The sequence below is a fragment of the Podarcis pityusensis genome (genome assembly GCF_964106645.2).
Source record: "Podarcis pityusensis genome assembly, chromosome: 17".
NCBI lineage: Eukaryota > Metazoa > Chordata > Lepidosauria > Squamata > Lacertidae > Podarcis > Podarcis pityusensis.
In genome coordinates this window covers 38,963,529-38,982,365 of record NC_138042.1, presented here as the reverse complement: position 1 = coordinate 38,982,365, position 18,837 = coordinate 38,963,529, and the positions used below count along the sequence as shown (strand labels likewise).

Below are 18,837 nucleotides of genomic sequence, written 5' to 3'. Positions count from 1 at the left end.
AGTAGCTTATTTAAGGGACATCATCAATAAGGGACAGCAGCGGGACATGGCCCTGCGATAAGGGACTGTCCCGCCAAATAAGGGACGCTTGACAGCTATGCTTTGAGCTGATCCACACTATACATTAAAAGCACATGACTTCCCCCCAAGAATCCTGGGAGCAGTAGTTTGTAAAGGGTGCTAGGAATTGGGAGCTCTGTGAAGGGGAAACTGCAGTTCCCAGGAGCCTTTGGGAGACGTCATGTGCTTTAAATTTGTGCTCAGTGTGCTTTAAAAGCATGGGGTGGAGATGTCATCTACTTCTGCTTTCCCCACTACCAGAATTTCCCCTGCTGTGGTCCATTGTTGGGTAAGTTTAACCGCTTACCACTGCCTGGTGCTTCTATGTCTTGAACAACAGCAGCGGGTGGCAATAATGTCCATGCTACAACCCCCCCACCCAAGAAAAACCTTCACCTGCTGATTTTTGCAGATCAAACTTCTGGTGTGAAATATACTCAGAGTCGAGTGTGGATTCCATGCTCTTTATTCAGCCCATAGTAGTGAGGAATGAAAGTTCCTCCAAAATATCTGCTTTATATACATTATTTACACAATGGGTCGCATGTGATTGGCTAATTCTGGGATTCTCCTGTAGGCCAATCAGGTTGTGGATTCACTTCCACCTGGAGCTGGATTGGGTGGCTCCTGCGGACCAATCATACTGCTGCATTGTTCTAGGACCAATCAGACTGCTGCATTCTGAATCCTATTGTTCTAGGACCAACCCTAGCGCTGAGTCCATGCAGGGCTGGCCTGAGATGTTTTGGCCCTGAGGCAGAGCACCAGATGGCCCCCTCCCCTCTCCACCAGGGAAGAAGGGATGAATGAGGATCTATGTCAGGAACAAGGAGGGGAAGAAAGATCTACATTGGGATCTGCTGCCCCGGTGTATTCTGCAGCCTGAGGCAGATGCATCACCTTGCCTCATGGGTGAGGCAAGGCCCATGACCCTTTCCCTTCCACTTCCTATTCTCCACTGTGCATGCGCCCCTTGCATGTGTTGCAGAAATGAATTGCGCTGGAGAGGAATGCTTGGAAACGGTTTGCGAGTGTGCGGCCTTGGAGTTCAGTGTCAAGTGTGGCTGATTTCTGTATTAAAAACCCATTTTCTTTTTCCTTTAAATTAGCCAAGCCCAGAAGCCTGGGGCACTCCAGACAGAACGTAAAAATTATCCTGTGAACAACAACGACAATTATATCCCACCCATCTGGCTCGGTTTCCCCAGCCACCCTGGCAGCTCCCAGCAGAATAGTAAAAACATGAAAAAACATCAGACATTAAAAACATTAAATAAAGGGCTGCCTTCATTTCAATAAGCTCCTCTCCTCACCCATCCCACTAACCTCCTTTTTGGTATTAGTGATGCATCTAATTCCCTTCCACCCCTTTCAGCCAATTCTGGTCATGGTCTTTAACAGACATTATTTAATGGATTTCTAGCCAGCTCTTTAGGGGATATCATATCCTCCTGAGGTGGGTTACAGCAAATGAATAAAGCGCAACGTTACGATTCCAAGATTTAAAATTGCGTTTTGATGTTGTTTAGTCGTGTCCAACTCTTCGTGACCCCATGGACCAGAGCACGCGAGGCACTCCTGTCTTCCACTGCCTCCCGCAGCTTGGTCAAACTCATGTTCGTAGCTTCGAGGACACTGTCCAACCATCTCGTCCTCCGTCGTCCCCTTCTCCTTGTGCCCTCCATCTTTCCCAACACCAGGGTCTTTTCCAGGGAGTCTTCTCTTCTCATGAGGTGGCCAAAGTCTTGGAGTCTCAGCTTCAGGACCTGTCCTTCCAGTGAGCACTCAGGGCTGATTTCCTTCAGAATGGATTAGTCTGATCTTCTTGCAGTCCATGGGACTCTCAAGAGTCTCCTCCAGCACCATAAATCAAAAGCATCAATTCTTAGGCGATCAGCCTTCTTTATGGTCCAGCTTTCACTTCCATACATCACTACTGGGAAAACCACGGGATTATCCCTTATTTAAATGTAAAATGCTATGTTCTGAATTGATTCAATACAGGACACAGTTTGTCCTGTATTCCCCCTATTTCTACTTTGCTCCTGGACTCACTCACTCATTCTCTCTTCTTTCCTCCCCCCCCCCATCCCACCTCCAAGGAAGAGCAAACCAGGGCAAGGCTTTCATGTTGTCCCTTCCCCTTCCCTGCAGCTTGGTCTGGGTTATGGCTGCAGCCTGGGAGCAACAGGCCCCATCCCTCAGAGAGGAACAGGTTCTGAGTCCCTAGAAAAAAATCAGTTTTCGGTCAGCGTAGCCCAGAGACCCCCGTTTTGAACATAATATTTGAGAAGAGGGAGGGAGCAGCTCCCCACAGACTTGCCCTCCCTCCCTCCTTAATATTTTTTATCTCCTTCCGAAATTGAACATGTGGAACAAAGCTCATCCCCTCATCAGAATATGCCCCCCTATTTATTTATTTTTGCCCTGGACTGCATTTATTGCAGTACAGTACTGCATGTGTGCGAAAGGTCATGTATTTCAGCTCCGGGTAGCAAAACACAGACAGATTTACAAATTTGTGTGTCTGTGTGTATTTGTGTGTGACAAATTTCAGAGGGGCCAGCCAGCTAGGCTGCAGTAGGTTGTAATGGATTGCTTTGAAGTCATTTCAGCACCAGGTGGTGGCGACAGGGGTGCGTGGGGTGGATCACACCCCCCCTACCCACCCACCGCCATCCTGTCCTGTATTTTGCCAGAACAAAGGTGGCAAAACCCTACTTTTCCAGGATTACTGAGGGGAAGTCGTGCGCTTCAAATGCACAGTGCGTACACAGCCTTGGTCTCTCTTTGATCACATCAAGCCAGCCATCCTAATTTCTGCTGTGCTGCTACTACGCAGGAGCAACAGGTGGCAGTGCTGAGAGAGGAAATTCGGCAGCGCCCTAGGTAGCTGCTAGCACTTGTAGACGTAGCCTCACTGAGGGTGCTTCTCACACCACCCGCTCAGTTCCTGCGTGTTGACTTGGCAAACATCCCTCCGTTATGCTGCCCAGCTAGGGATGTCACCCAGTTAGAAAGAAATGCTAACTGATTCATCAGATGAGTTTTGAAGGATGAATTAATTGGTCCAATCTGCTGTTTTGGTTGTTTTTATCCTGGCCCATCTTGTGGGTTTTAGGCTCTTTCTCTATATAATTGGATTTGTACTATTTGCTTAACGTGTACAGTACCATTGTTGCAAGCTGTCCTTTTTAGGCTGAACGGTGGAACTGAAGAGTTTTGAATGCACGTAATCGGATAGTTTTTTTAATGAAAAAGGCAGCTTTTCCTGTTTTTTAGATGGCACGTGCATACGCAATAGCGGACCACATCTTAGAAGAGGGGTTCCCTTCTCAGTGAAAGAGGGAAGCCCTCTTCCAAGATGGCACTGGCCACCTGCAATAATTGTAAGAATTTCTAGTAAAAATCATTGGCATTTTAAAATAGGGCTGTCCGAGTAATTAGGTCTTTTCTGGTCATTTTGAATGTTGTTAAATGAATGAATCCAACGGGATAAATCTATTGGAGGCTGAAGCTGTATGCACAGGATTTAAAACAACGGCAACTGTGGGAGTGAGATAAGGGGCTGGAACAGCTTAATGTGTAACTTTTCAAACTGATGCCAAAGTTTTGTGCTCGTGTTGTGCCATGAACCCCGCATTTTGTGCTGCCCTCCCAAACTGAGTTATTAATACTCAAACTGGGGGCCATAGGTCCCACCAAAAAAACCCCCAACATTTTCTGGTTCACTTTGGTGTCAGTTTGAAGGGGACCCAAAATTTTGGGGTTACACATTATTGAAGCTGGTTGGAACATTAACATGGGATAACAGGGTGGCAAAGAGGCTAAAGATCAAAAGACCCTGCATGCCCTTAAGAGGCCAGGAGACTGTCATGTGAAAATGGTCTGAATGTATGGCAACAAGGGTTTAGAGGAGGCTCATTCATCACTCTTTGTTGCCGACTGACTCCTCTCTCCCCACCAGCATCACTCCATCTTCAGACTCCACTCACACCTGTTCTGTGATGGGCCACGGTGAGAGTTTCAGGTTTCAGGATGTTCTCTGGATGTTTTGCATCTCACCTGATGATCCCAGGTAAGACTGTTTGGTGGTAGGAATATATTATTTGAGCGTTTCAGGGAGCGGCTGGTTCAGGGAGGAAACAGTGCACAGACCTTTGCCAGTTCAGAAATGTCCCCAAGCATTTGTTTCCTTCTTCCCTGCTTTGGAGAACGGCTAGTGCCATCTGTGTTTCCCAAGCAAACAGGGAGAGGTTTCAAGGGCAGAGCTACTTACAGTGGCTTCATTTTCTTTGGATGGGAGATGGCACTGGAGCTTTCAGAGTGTTGTCGCAATGTTGACTTTATTTGCGAATATACAAGCGCAGCCGTGGCAAATAGGCAGCAGATCCCTGCTTCACAGAGATGCCCCAATTTTTCTCTATCCCCATCTTTGTTGAAATGGCAAACTGCCGTTCATCACATACAACACCTTGCAGAGCCCTTGTCTCAAACATCACCTCTGCAGATCAGAAAACCACCTGCATAGCCATTAGAGCAGGCATAGACAAACTTGGCCCGCCAGATGTTTTGGGACTACAACTCCCATCATCCCTGACCACTGGTCCTGTTAACTAGGGATGATGGGAGTTGTAGTCCCAAAACATCTGGAGGGCCGAGTTTGCCTATGCCTGCATTAGAGAAATATTACAGTTCTTTAGCCAAAGGCCTGGCCACCACGCATTCTGAGGCTGGGTGGTGGCAAGATTTCATTTTTAAGAAACACTTTGTGAAAAGGGTTAATGCCTTGGTCCTGATCCCCCACCTAACCCCCAAGCACCTTTCAATTTTAAAAACCCCATAGGAGATCCTAGTCACAGATTGCATGTTGATTGGCCCAACATGATCAAGGCAGAATAAACCTGCATGTTGCATGGAAGAACCTTGATCGGATCTCTTGCCATTAAGATAATAACTGTAAAAAAACAACATTAAAAAGCATCTGCAGGGTGTCCATACTAGATCAGGACAGGGGAGGGATGTTTTAACTTGTCCTGCCTGTGTTGTTTGCTTGATTGAAGTCCTCTCCCAAATATGCTAATAACCCCTCTGTGGGGTGAAGGCAAGACAGAGGTATCCATATTGTGCCTGACTTTTTTCTTCAGCAGCTACAGGATGGAGGATTTAAATGGTGCCAAAGGGAAGAATTAAACACCCTCAGGAACTGCTGTCCACATCCAATGTGGCCTCCCATTGGGTGATTCTGTTGTTTTTATTGTTTTTCTATTGCCGACAAAGATCCGTATAGTTAAAGCTATGGTTTTCCCAGTAGTGATGTATGGAAGTGAGAGCTGGACCATAAAGAAGGCTGATCGCCGAAGAATGGATGCTTTTGAATTCTGGTGCTGGAGGAGACTCTTGAGAGTCCCATGGACTGCAAGAAGATCAAACCTCTCCATTCTTAAGGAAATCAGCCCTGAGTGCTCACTGGAAGGACAGATCCCGAAGCTGAGGCTCCAGTACTTTGGCCCCCTCATGAGAAGAGAAGACTTCCTGGAAAAGACCCTTATGTTGGGAAAGATGGAGGGCACAAGAAGAAGGGGACGGCAGAGGACAAGATGGTTGGATAGCAGGAGGCAGTGGAAGACAGGAGTGCCTGGCGTGCTCTGGTCCACGGGGTCACGAAGAGTCGGACACGACTAAACGACTAAACAACAACAACAACAACAACAACAAATTGTTTTTAATAGGTTGTAACTTGGCAATCAGAGCAATGCTATAGCCACACACCACACTCTTAAACCACATGGCTTTCCGCCAAAGAATTCGGGAGACTGTAGTTTACGGCTCACAGAGCTACATTTCCCAGCACCCTTAAACTGCCACTCCCAGGATTCTTTGGGGGAAATGTGCTTTAAATGTATGGTGTGTAGGCTTTGCTCTTGGTCTTCAGACAGCACCAGAAATTTCTCAGGCTTCACGTTCTGCAGGTAACCTCACTACCCACCTTTCCACTCTCTTCCCTCAAGTTTTTTCCATGTCAGGCAGATGGATTTTTCCTGCTTCTTGCATCAAAGGGATACAATGGAGTCGCAAGGGAGTTGTTTACACTTCCTTGATTGCCACTAACCCCACTTCGCCCCTAAACTTTGCATATTATTCTGGAGGTATCAGTCTGGAATAAACTATCTCTTGGTTTTGTGCTTGAAATTGAAGAGCACAGACCAGAAATTTCTATACTTTGCTTTGATAAATATGATTGATTGCCCCATCCGTACTGCAGGTATAAAAGGCTTGTTGAAGCATATTAACTAATCTGCATTGAAGGGACATTGAAAATAAAACTTTTCAGGAGTGACAAGGGAATATGTGCCAGCAGAAGTGAATATGCACCAGAGAAGTACCGTATTTTTTGCTCTATAAGACTCACTTTTTCCCTCCTAAAAAGTAAGGGGAAATGTGTGTGCGTCTTATGGAGCGAATGCAGGCTGCACAGCTATCCCAGAAGCCAGAACGGCAGGAGGGATTGCTGCTTTCTCTGTACAGCAATCCCTCTTGCTGTTCTGGCTTCTGAGATTCAGAATATTTTTTTTCTTGTTTTCCTCCTCCAAAAACTAGGTGTGTCTTGTGGTCTGGTGCGTCTTATAGAGCGAAAAATACGGTAGCTGATGTACAAGAGCCAAACTCCCTCTTAACTTCTTCTAGACCCCTTTTGTTTGGACTCTGGACATCTCTCAGTTCTGTTCACCTTCCACACTTCTCCTTCATGTGCTTTCTTTCTCGATCTTCAAACAAAACCAGCCTTTCTGGGTTGGAAGAAGATCTGGAGTGTTTCCCATATGAGATGTCATAAAAAGACAAGCTCCCCCAGTTTAAAAACTAGGCAGTTTTCTCTCCTGTTTTTCTTGTTGCAGAGAGCCTTGACAATGCAAATTGAAATGATGGCTGCTATTTTTCATGAGGTACCACAGGATTTTTTAAAAAATAATAATTTCTGGCCCACAGCTGCTACAACCACACTGGATCCTTATTGTGGTTTCTATAAGGGTCAAAATCTCACATGGTCCTCAAGTTACTAGTCAAGCTGAGCAAATCAAGGCCATTGAACAAACAAACTGAACACAGCCAGAATCTCCAGTCCCAAACTAGCATTGTCTGAAGCACTGGGCAGGTCCTTCGCACCTTCCCTGTGGTTCACCGTTTCCCACAGTTCAGTGGGTATGGTGTAATCTGCTCACTTCCTGTCCCAAGAAGAGAGTTGAACTTTGTGATGCCAGGATACTTGAATAGCTGTCTGTCTTCAAAGGTGCCTCCCTTTTGCAAAGGGCTGCCATCTGATGTAAGGAAAGTGGCTACCAAGGACAGGGCCTTTTAAGTGGTGGCACCTCAGTTAAGGAATGCTTTCCTCAGAGAGGTCTTGGTGCCTACTTCATCGTACTTTCAAGAATCAAGGAAAGGCCTTTTAGAATTAACTTAAGTTTTGCTTATTGCTTTTATCTGGCTTTTAAGATCTTTCTTCCTGTACGAACTGTACTTTTAAATTTTCAAAATTATTTTATGTAAAACACCCTGGGAATTTCAACTGAAGACTGGTATAGAAATTTTGATGGGTGATCATCTTCTAGGACAAATTTTCCTCCCTCTCTCTTCATGCAGTACTCCATCCTCTTATTTATGGCTGTTCGGTGAGTTTTTCCATTTATAATATTTCACTTGCCTTAACCTTCCTGTAACTATAGCAGTGGTGGAAAGGCCAGTAGATCTACGTGTGGATCTCTGTTGTTTCCACGTTTGATGTTTCGGGAGTTTAAAATTGGTCCTGGCTTGGGGCATCTGTTCAATGCATTGGCAGAATCTTCCTTGAGTCTCTTCTGCAGTAATATTAACCATGTGCTTTAGTCTGAATCTTGTTTGAGTTGTTGTCATGGTCCAGTTTATGGGCAGCCAAAGTCCCAGCTGAGGACATCGGGACCAGGGGCAAGATGGCGGGGTGGGAGCAGGAATGAGAGTTCAGAAGCCAGGAGTCAGGAAGCCAAGAGTCTGAGGATCAGAGAGCCGGGAGTCAAGAAGCCAAGGGTCCGAGGATCAGGAAGCAAGGAGTTACGAAGTCAAGGGTCCGAGGATCAGGAAGCAAGGAGTCAAGAAGCTAAACGCAACAAGGCAGGAAGCGTGTTGCTGTGGCAAAGAGCCAAAGGGAAATGCTAACCTTATATCACTTCTCGGCTCTTGCCACCAGGTGCTGTGAGTTACCAATTGGCCTCACCTGTGCGGCCGCGCCTTGCCTCTCCAGAACAAACTTAGGAAAGCCCCAGTCCTGTGAAGCCCTACTGGTCACAGGGCCTGGTTCCCGCACCAAGAGACTCAATAATATTTGTAGTGTTTATAGTGTTCTTTTAACGACACAGTCCTTGGTCTTATTATTCTTGGAGGCGAATGTGTGGTTCATTACAGTGGGCAATAGGCATACAAGCAAAGGAAGACGTGCAGCTGTCATGTTATCCTCTGCAAAACAGTTGTTTGAATATGACAGCCTTTTCCAACTTGAGCCCTCCACACAACAACTCTCATCAGCTCCATCCAGCACAGCTGTGCTAGATGGGAACTGATGGGAGTTGTAGTCTTAACCAGGACGCAAGGGTACGCAATACCAGCACCTTCCCCTCTTCCTCACATGTTAAAAGTGTGGCACTTACTGTGACAACTTCATAGCGAGTACTGACACCTTTTTTTCTATAAAAAAGAACTGGTCTTAACAATCAGGAGGGTACCAGGTTGGCAAAAGCTAGAATTGGCCTCTGACTTTTCAGTTCCCTCTCTTTTTCTTTGTCTTGTCTAAGGCCAGAACTGAATCCTGGCCCAATTTGGCCCAAGCTCTCTGCTCTGCTCCAAGGCTGCCTTTTCTTGAATCTGTTTGGCAATTCACAGTGCCAGACCCTTCAAGTGTCCCTATTTTCCAGGGATGTCCCTGTTTCTGATTTGATCCCAGAATGTTCTGCTTTTCCTTAGGATGTCCCTATTTTCATTGGAGACATGTTGGAGTGTATGGAGTTATCCGACCCCTGAGGCGTCTGAAGGCAATCCCTGTATAGGGAAGCTTTGTTTCTTTTAAAAAATGTGTTTAATTATATTTTTATATATGTTGGAAGCTGCCCAGAGTGGCTGGGGCAACCCAGTAAGATGTGTGGGGTATAAAGAGTAACATTATCATTATGGAATGGGACGTCCCTATTTTCATCAGAGAAACGTTGGAGGCTATGTTGCAGTGCCAGAGTATAGCAAAAGCATCAGACACGCGTGTCCTGTCTCCCTGCACCCCTGGAGTTAATGGAAGGTGAAAGCAGTACAACATTATACTGGAGGACGAGGAGGAGGAGGAGGAGGAGGAAGAGGAAGAGAAAGGAGGGATTTGAGGTTTCTGCAGTGTAACACAGTGACTAAAAGTGGAAGTTATGAGCTGGAAAGCACGTGGTCCACATTTCACTGTGGACCCTCCCTCTTCTCAACCTTAACCCTCCAAGTACGACAACAGGATACTTTTCCATTTCTATTTATTTTGCTAGTTCTAGGAATGGTGTTAGGGTTAAAGCAAAACAGCAGAGACAGGTGGCACCTGAAAGATTAAGGCTTACAGCTGCAAGCACACACTTACATGGGAGTGTGCCCCATGGTGTTTAATGGGGAATTACTTTAAAGTAAAGATGCATAGAGCTGGTCTGCACCAGATTTATGGTGGCATAAGCTTTTATGGGCTAGTGCCTCCTTCATCAGATTAATCATCTTTGGCAGACCATCTCTGCCTCCCTCCCTTCAACGGTCCAGCCAGGTGTGGCGAGGGAAGGCCTCTGAGCGAGATCAAAAGGCCATGGAACATAAGAGCTTTGGAAGCTCTGTGACATTTCTATTCCAAGCCCATGTGTGATAAAACATCAAATGAGTTATTAAAAATATGGCAGTGGGACTGGAGCCATTGTTCCTTCTTTCACAATGCCGTCCCACCATTCCTCTCTAGAACTCAGGCAGAAGGGCCATTTAGGCAACTGCCAAGAAACGAGGGGAAGGTTTCACCACAAAGAAGAGAACACACAGATTTGCGTAACATTTGCATTGGCTAATTTGTATGTATAGGCGCACGTTTAAAAATAATGGCTGGAATTTAAACAGAAACACAATACATCCCTGCATGGTGGGGAAGATTGCGGCCAGGTGACCTGCAGATTGCCTGCTCGGTCTTCCGCCCAGGTATTAACACTCAATGGTCCACTGCGACTCCCCTTATGCCTTACAGCAGACTGGGGTCAGAGAGCCCTTCAAAGAGAGGCTGTCTCTAAACAGACTCTGTAAATACGCTGTAATGTGGGGAGAGTGGCTACCCTCTGGGGGAATGTATCCTGTGTCCTCACAACAATTTGGTGAGGTTAGTATGAGAGGTTAAGTCCTTGCCCACAGCTATCCAGTGGGTGTGGGCTTTGAACCCCCTTCTTTCCAAACTAAGGCTTTCTCTACGACCCCAGATTGCCTCAATTCCAACCTCTCTGGCCACCCTCCTGGCACAGTGCTTTGCCCACCAGCCCTGCCTGGCCGCAAATGGCGCCAGTGTCCATTCCTCTGCCTCTCATGGGTGGCAGCTTCCCAACTCTGTCTACAGCCCCTCTCCTGTCCTGTGAGGGCCCCAAATCCCCGCTACTTCTCCCAGCTGCTGCTAACCTCAGCCCCACATTCAAGGCACAGCTCTGTTGCCTCATGGGTTGCTCCTCCATCTCCTCGTATTCTCCTTGCCCTATTTCCAAATCGTACCTCCCTTCCCAACTTCTCTTTTTGACATTCACCACCCGCTTCGTCCCCTAACTTCTCATTCTCCTTTAGCTATTTTTAAGCCCCCGTGTTCATTTCGGGGAAGGAGGCGTGATGGGGGTTGGTGCTTTACCGCGTGCGGCGAAGTTTGCACCGCTGCAAAGGTGAGGGGTTACTAAGCTGGCAGAAGAATCCTACGCTAGGGCAGAGGCTCACTTATTAGGAGGGATAGGAAGGGCTAAATATAGCAGGAGGGAGAGATGGAGCAGCTTAGGCTCAGGTCTCCAGCGGAACCTTCCAATCTCGCAAAGGGAACAATCTAAATGAAGGCTGGGAATTGTTCCCAACCTCAGAAGGACAAGGAGCCACACACAAGGATAAGAATAACTTGTAGCTCCCCCTGAAGCCTCAGCCCTGCTGTACCCTACAGTAAATGGCAGAAAGCAAATGTTGGCCCGGAAATGCAGCAAATTCTGCGAAGTATTTCAGTGGACATACAGTAAGAACCCTGCCCATCGAGCCAGGCCTGAAGCAGATCTGGCATCAAATGAAGCTTGTTTTGAGGCTGGAGAAAGCCAGGGACAAGCAGACAGTCCTGCTTTCATATACACAAGGCAGAACCCGTGATGCTAATGCAAGACAATCAGCACTGTTTTTCTAGAAAAAGAGGTGCTGGAACTCACCATGAACGCCTCCCTTGTTCTCTTATAATGGCAACGGCGCCCACCTGAGAGGTGCCAGAATCGAGTTCCAGCTGGGAAAAAAGCCCTGAATACAATCCATCTAAAAATGACAAAATGGTAAACTCGCAGAAAGAAAGAAAAGAAAACCACTTTGGGCTTTTTCCTACAATCAAGCAGTATATAAACTTTATGAAATAAAATAAACAATAAACAAAATGGAGGTGGACGGTTGGAGAGTGTAGGCCACAGTACACCTACAATATATTAGTTTTACAATGGTGATTCAGTAAGATGTCCTTCCAAGTAACATATTTTCCCTCTACCTCGCCTTTAAAAATAGATGATCGAGCCTGAAATGCAAAAAACACATTGGCTCTGTGATTTTTTTGTTGGCTTATGACTGTGTTCAGTGGATTCCCTCCCGTACCCTGGCTGGGACCAGCATGGCTGCCTGCAATCCTTTGTATACAACTCTGAATGTGATCATGGATACAGAATCACAGAATTGTACAGTTGGAAGGGATCCCAAGGGTCATCTAGTTCAACCACCTGCTATCTAGGAATCTCAACTAAAGCATCCACGACAGATGGACAAGGAAGGAAAGGTCACCGCCTTCCAAGGGAGTCTGTTCCACAACTGAACAGCTCTTGGAGCCAGAAAGCTCTTCCTGATGTTTAGTTGTAATCACACTTTCTTGTAGCTTGAAGCCATTGGTTTGAATCCTACCCCCCAGAGCAGGAAAACAGAAAGTTGCTCTACCTTCCATTGGATATTTAGATATTTGAAGCTGGCTATCATATCTCCTCTCAGTCTCCTCTTATCCAGGCTAAACATACCCGACTCCATCAACTCTTCTTCATAAGGCTTGGTTCTTAGATCCTGCATCATCTTGGTTGCCCTCCTCTGCACACGTTCCATCCAGTTTGACAATAAAAGGTAAAGGTAAAGGGACCCCTGACCATTAGGTCCAGTCGTGGCCGACTCTGGGGTTGCAGCGCTCATCTCGCTTTACTGGCCAAGGGAGCCGGCGTACAGCTTCCGGGTCATGTGGCCAGCATGACTAAGCCGCTTCTGGTGAACCAGAGCAGTGCACAGAAACGCCGTTTACCTTCCCGCCAGAGCGGTACCTATTTATCTACTTGCACTTTGATGTGCTTTCGAACTGCTAGGTTGGCAGGAGCTGGGACCGAGCAACAGGAGCTCACCCTGTCATGGGGATTCGAACCTCCGACCTTCTGATCGGCAAGCCCTAGGCTCTGTGGTTTAACCCACAGTGCCATGTTTGACAATATCCTCCTTAAATTGTGGCACCCAGAACTGGACATGGTACTCCAGGTGTGGTCTAACCAAGGCAAAATAAAGCAGAACTATAATCTCCCTTCATGTGGGCACTATACCTCTGTTGATATAGCCTAGAACAGCATTAGCCTTTCTTTCTTGCTGCATCACGCTGTTGACTCATGTTAAGCTTTTGGTCCACCAAGACCCCTAGATCCTTTTCACATGTGCTGCTAGTAAGCCAGGTGTCCCCCATCTTATATCTGTGCATCTGGTTCTTCCTGCCTAAGTGCAGAATCTGACATTTCTCCTTACTGAAATTCATTTTGTTAGTTTCGGCCCAGTTCTCCAGTATGTTAAGGTCATCTTAGACCCCGATTCTGTCTTCTGCGGCATTAGCTACCCTCCCAGTTTGGTGTCACCTGTAAATTTGATGAGCATCCCCTCAATACCTTCATCCAAGTAGCTGAACAACAATGGGCCCAGGACCGAACCCTGAGTCATCCCACTTGTCACCTTTTCCCCAAGATAATCAGGAACTATTAGTGAGTACTCATTGGGTTTGGTTAGTTAACCAGCTACAAACCCACCTAACAGTTACCTCGTCCAGCTGAAATGAGCTTAAGTTTTAAGTTTGATTTTGTTGGGACATAAGCATTATTATCTTTTAAATGATGTGACTCTGTAGGCTTGTTGTGTTTCTCACATGTTATACATAAATCCTGAACAGTTCTCAATAGATAGATAGATGCTTGACTTACTTTGCCTGTTACACTGTAGGATAGAATGGAAGCTTTAATTAGGTGATCAACTAAAGCTTTCCTTGTTTAATTAAGGAGTTTGAGGGTTAAGAGCACACTTGTTTATTTTCTGATGCTATCTGGGTCATGTTTATCTGCTTTTAAGTGAACTTTAGAGACATTCATTTATCACATTCGTATCCTGCTCTTTGTCCAAGCAGTTTAGAGGGGCATGAATATGTTAATCCTATTTTATTCCCACAACAACCCTGTTTGGATGGGTTAGGCTGAATATTAATGACTTGTCCAAAGTCATCTGAGGACTTCATGGCTGAGTAGGGATTTGAGTCCAGGTCTCCACAAATTCCAGCTCCAAAACACTGTACATCATCCATAATTCTGTACAACACATTATGACATTTAAAACAAATAAAACCCATCTTTGGCAATTTGTTCCACCACTATTTTTTTTTTTTTTAATGAGGAGATGCTTCTTCTGTTGCTACTTCTTCAGCTATAATGAACAGTTATGACAGCTGTGAAAATAACTACAAGCTCTGCTATTCTATAATAATATCTTAGTTGAACCTACCTAGATGCCTCAGCCTTGCACACATTAAAAAAAACCTGTTATTACTATCTGAATTCTTTCTTTTTGTTCTTAAAAAGTGCCCCATGTCCTGTATATGGTGCTTTGCTAATGCCACCAGTGATTGCATTTATCTTCTTTGCAATAACTTAATACTATGTTATCACGTCTGGTTGGAGCTATTATATTCTTTTGGTCCTTCTCAGCAGTGCTAGAGCACCTAGAAAACTTCGCCTTTGTTATACAAAATATGGCTTTCCCCTACGGACTGTACAATAAAACGAGGCCTCTAGATCCGTCTTCACTGACTGGGTGCCTTCTAGATGTTTTGGACCACCACTCCCATCAGCCACAGCCAAGACAGCCAGTGGTCAAGGATGATTCAAGCTATAGTACAGCAAGTTCTAGAGAGCACTATGTTGGCTACTGCTCCTCTAGGATAAAGCACCACACATTAAGGCCAATAGCCTGGATAGCTCAGCTATTGGTTAGAGCATGGCGCTGGTAATGTCAAGGTTGCAGGTTCGATCCCCACATGGGACAGCTGCATATTCATTCCTACATTGCAGGGGGTTGGACTGGATGATCTTCAGGGTCCCTTTCAACTCTGCAACTTCTATATGAAGAAAGCTCACACTGGTAGTTACCTTAGGACCAAACACCACTCATTAAGGGCAAGAACCCATGAAAGCTGGCCATATGTTCACCTGACATGTGGAAAATAAACCTGGTGTGAAACAAGTATGTGAACAATACCTCTGCTCCAAACCAGCAGCATTTTCCCAAAGAAACTGAAATATTTTCGACATTAAAAACCCCCAGAGTATTTGGTGACTCTGTTTTGCTTTCCATACACTTCATTGATATTATCAGGACAAGCAGTTTAGGGTAGGATCACTCAGTTTCCCCCCTCATTACTATGTGTATGTCTGTGCTTGTGGTTCAGTTAGCAAAAGGAAGCTCCGGCTGTGCTTACGTCCAATGCCATCCAAGACATTTTGCCACCTGAGGCGAAGAACAAGAGGGTGGACTGAAACCAACTGAGCTGGCAGCTGAATCTTCACTTTGGCACTGGAGACATCTCAATATCTCTTGCCACACCTGAGGGCAGCCAGCCCTAGAGCTGCAGAGGCATGCCGTGCAGCACACACCGCTTCAACCCCTCACTGAACCTGCTGCCTCAGGTTGCCCAACGATAGGGCCAGACCTGTAAGTTTTTGCACACTGGCAGCTGACCGTTACACAAGCAGTAGGCCAACATAGCAACAACTCTGAGGGATGTACTCAGTGTGGCCTGGCCCACCAATGCAGGGCACCTCCTGACATTGCTGTGTGGGTGCCACTTGCCTGTACAACAGAGTGGTGTGAACTTTTGTTTTTGGAACTTAAATCAGCTAATGTCACAAACTGAAAGGAAACGGACCAGTACGGAGGAGCTAGCAGTCCAGATTCCTCTGCCTTGAATTTCTATGGCACCCCAAGTTTTCCTCTTGAGGCAGGGAAGGCGGGTGAAGGCTATGGCAAAGAGCTGTAAATAGAAAAGGGAAAGGCACGGAAGGACGTGGGATTAATAGATGTCTTGGGACTCCATGTAATCCCTATGCAGGCAGGACTTGCTTGTCCTGTTGACCCTGAGCTCCTTCAGCACCGGATAGAGTTGATCCACCACCATTCTTACCCTCCTCCTCCTGCCAGCAGAGATCAAAGGGCAGGATAAAATTACCCTGATCCTCCTCCTCTATTCCTTCAGCTCCCACCAAATGTTGTGGATTCTTTCTCCAAAGAGAACTCTAAAAGTATGGTGCAAGGGTGAGAATCTGAAGCATGTGGCTGCCAGCTCATTACATTAGCAGGTCCTTCAGGGCATTCTGTGGAATATCCTTTTCTGGGAGAAGCGGGACTCCTGGCCCTCTCTCCTTTTCAGTGAGCAGAACAGAACTTGCGCCAACCTGCCAACTCTGAGGTCCCACTTCAGGCAGGATGCGTAAATCCTTCAGGACAGCAAAAAGTACAGGGGAAAGCTCGTTCACCATCACTCGTGAAGCCTGGTCGCTTTTTAGTTTGTAATGAGTTCATTTTTAGTTTGTAATGAGTTCGTCAGATAACACTCCTGTTGCCTTCACAAGGGGCAATACGCACACCTCCGCTCCACAAACTACAGAGATAATGGGTTGGGGGAATGTAGTTTTGTGAAAGTAGCCCCGAGAAACAAAATCACTTTTATGCAATTGCCTGTCCCACAACCTTCTTAAACCAGGTCTCTTTCAACACCCTAGGAAACCCAGAATTTGCATTCCACCAAGTCAAAGAGTGAGGGATCCGGGAAAACAGGGAGAGGGGAGAAGAAACAAGAAGGGAGTCTACTCTTACCGTTCTCTATGGGCTGACCCCTCCTGCTCGGGACCCCCTGGCTCCCTGGGTGGGGGGTTTGGCTCCTTCAGGCCACGAGGTACCTGCTTCCACTGCTAGTTTACTTCAGCTGTTTGTGTTCCAGCACCAGCGAAAGTCCACACGCTTGGTATCTCTCGCTGGCTCTCAACGTCTCATCCTCTCCCAGGATAGATCTCCCTGTGGGGAGCTGGGATACTGTGGAGGGAAGGGTGGGGGTTTGGGGGAGGGCCAATTCCAGGAGCAGCATCAGGCAAATTAAATCAGACACCAGAGAGTTGGGGAAATCGGATTGGGACTTAATGCAAAGCAAGCAGGTTGGGAGGGGAGAGAGAGGGAGAGTTATGTGCTTTCTCGAAAGAGGAGGGGGGGAAGCACATCCAGAGAATGTTGGTGTGATTCATTTGTGTTTTGCATGAAGATAACAGAAACGATCCCAGGGAGAAAATATACATGCATATATATTTTTTTCATTTTATGGGGAATGGGTCTGGAGGGGTATCCAGAGGCAGGCAGGCTGTATTCTGGCGAAACCCACTGTCCTCTTGTTTTTTGGTGAACCCCACCTTTGGTTGGGAAAGGGCAGCAATGGGGACACACACCTTAGGGCAATAATTGAGGCAACTGTATTCTAGAAAAAAAGGTGTTCTGTGGGCTGGCAAATGCATTTGGTCGAAGGCCTTTTGGCAGCTGTGTTCTGGGATGCTGCTGTAGAAGGATTATCTTGGCCTCAATCTCTTTTAATCTCTCCTGCAGCTTTGGCCCAAGCCTGAGATAAATACCTTTTAACGGATCGCATTCTGACGTCAGGAAGCCATCAATCTAATCAGCTGGGCCACTTCTGGGCCAGAGGTAGCCCACCATGCTGAGAGGGCCAGGGACCTCACATGGATCTGAGGCCGACTAGCCCCCCGACGGGCTAGTAATGCGCCCTCTTCCTCCCGCAAAATGAGCATCATCTATGACAACTGGATTTGAAATGAGCTCTGGATGTACAGGAGAAAAGGGCAATTGGATAGGGAAGCAGATGTTGCAGAGAGAATGGAAAGGGGGAAACGCATTTAGTTCTCCCTGGTTCCCTTTAGAGTAGGATAATAGAAATAACACTTAGCATTTATATTGTTCATTTCAAGCATTCTTGGTGCTTCGGTAATCCTTTGGGCAGCCCCGTGTGGAAGCACAGCATTATCCTCATAATGCAGATGAGTAGCTAAGGCTGAGATTGCTATTTGCCTGTGGCTACCTAATGAGTTTTGCGGGTGAGTCAAAACTTTCAAGTTGAGGCATCTTAGCTTCTACTCAGCAGCAGCAACAGGTGGGAGCAAACCACCTATCAGTTTTTATCAGAATCGCATTGAAGCAAGTGTGTAACACACACAAAAGCACCTGCTTGGCCCTCCCATATCTTCCCAAGCTCATTGGGACTGGATTAGCTCCCATCAAGTGGCCAGGCAGTCAGGAGCCACAACCAACGTATGAAACGGATCTACTCTATGTTCATCCAGGGCTGTTTTTATAGCACCATGCTTAGCCCTCAACCCTGGAATGGCAAGGGTTAAGCCTCCCCCCGCCCCAGTGCTATAGTCTGGATCCAATCCAGTAGGGTTTTGCTGCTTTCAGACAAAGGTTGCTTCCAGATGACCCGTTTATTGACCATCCTTCCTGATTTGATTGCACAAAGTTTGCAGGGTGGTATTATGACGTTTGTTGCTTATGCACTCCGATCTGTTTTCAGTGAGGTTGCACGACAAAAACATTTGCTATCTCACACTTTACAGCAGAATTTCCTGGCATTTGCCTTATCGCAAAGTCTGGTTTTTTGTGAGGGAATAGGTTTGTTGCACAAGAGCACCAAATCCACTTTAACTGCATAGCCTGAATTTGCTGGTGGTATTTGATGGCAAAACAGCGTCTTGAAGCACCTAAAGATTTCAGGAGATCAAAAAATGGCTGCCCCATAGAATTGTGGAACTGTCGAGTTGGAAGGGACTGCAAGGGGTCGTGTAATCCAACCCCCTGCAATACAGGAAGCTTTTGCCCAATTTGGGGCTCGAATCCACAACCCTGAGATTAAGAGCCTCACGCTCTGCTGACTGAGCGATCCTAGTTTAGGTAACTCATGTTCTGCTTAGTTTTGACTTTTATCTCCCATCATCTCTGCTTCCATGCTGTTGCCCCAGAGCCTAAGGGTGATTCCATATTGGATAACCCCACTTGGTTCACTTACTTTTTATAAGGCCTTGTGTATGATGTTGTTATCAAATCATCGTTCTCTTGTGTTTTCACCACGCTTGTTTTTCCGACTGCAGAAAATCTGACTTTTTA

The 18,837-nt window shown here is 46.3% G+C and overlaps 1 protein-coding gene across 1 annotated transcript in view; it reads right to left on the bottom strand.

The window, feature by feature from the left end:
- GNB3 (G protein subunit beta 3) overlaps nt 1-16,656 on the bottom strand; it is a 29,687-nt gene extending 13,031 nt beyond the window's left edge. Inside the window, exon 1 of the mRNA XM_080987225.1 lies at nt 16,495-16,656. The gene's annotated coding sequence lies outside the window, so the exon portion shown is untranslated. The remainder of the gene's footprint in view (nt 1-16,494) is intronic.
- Between the last annotated feature and the right edge of the window lie 2,181 nt (nt 16,657-18,837).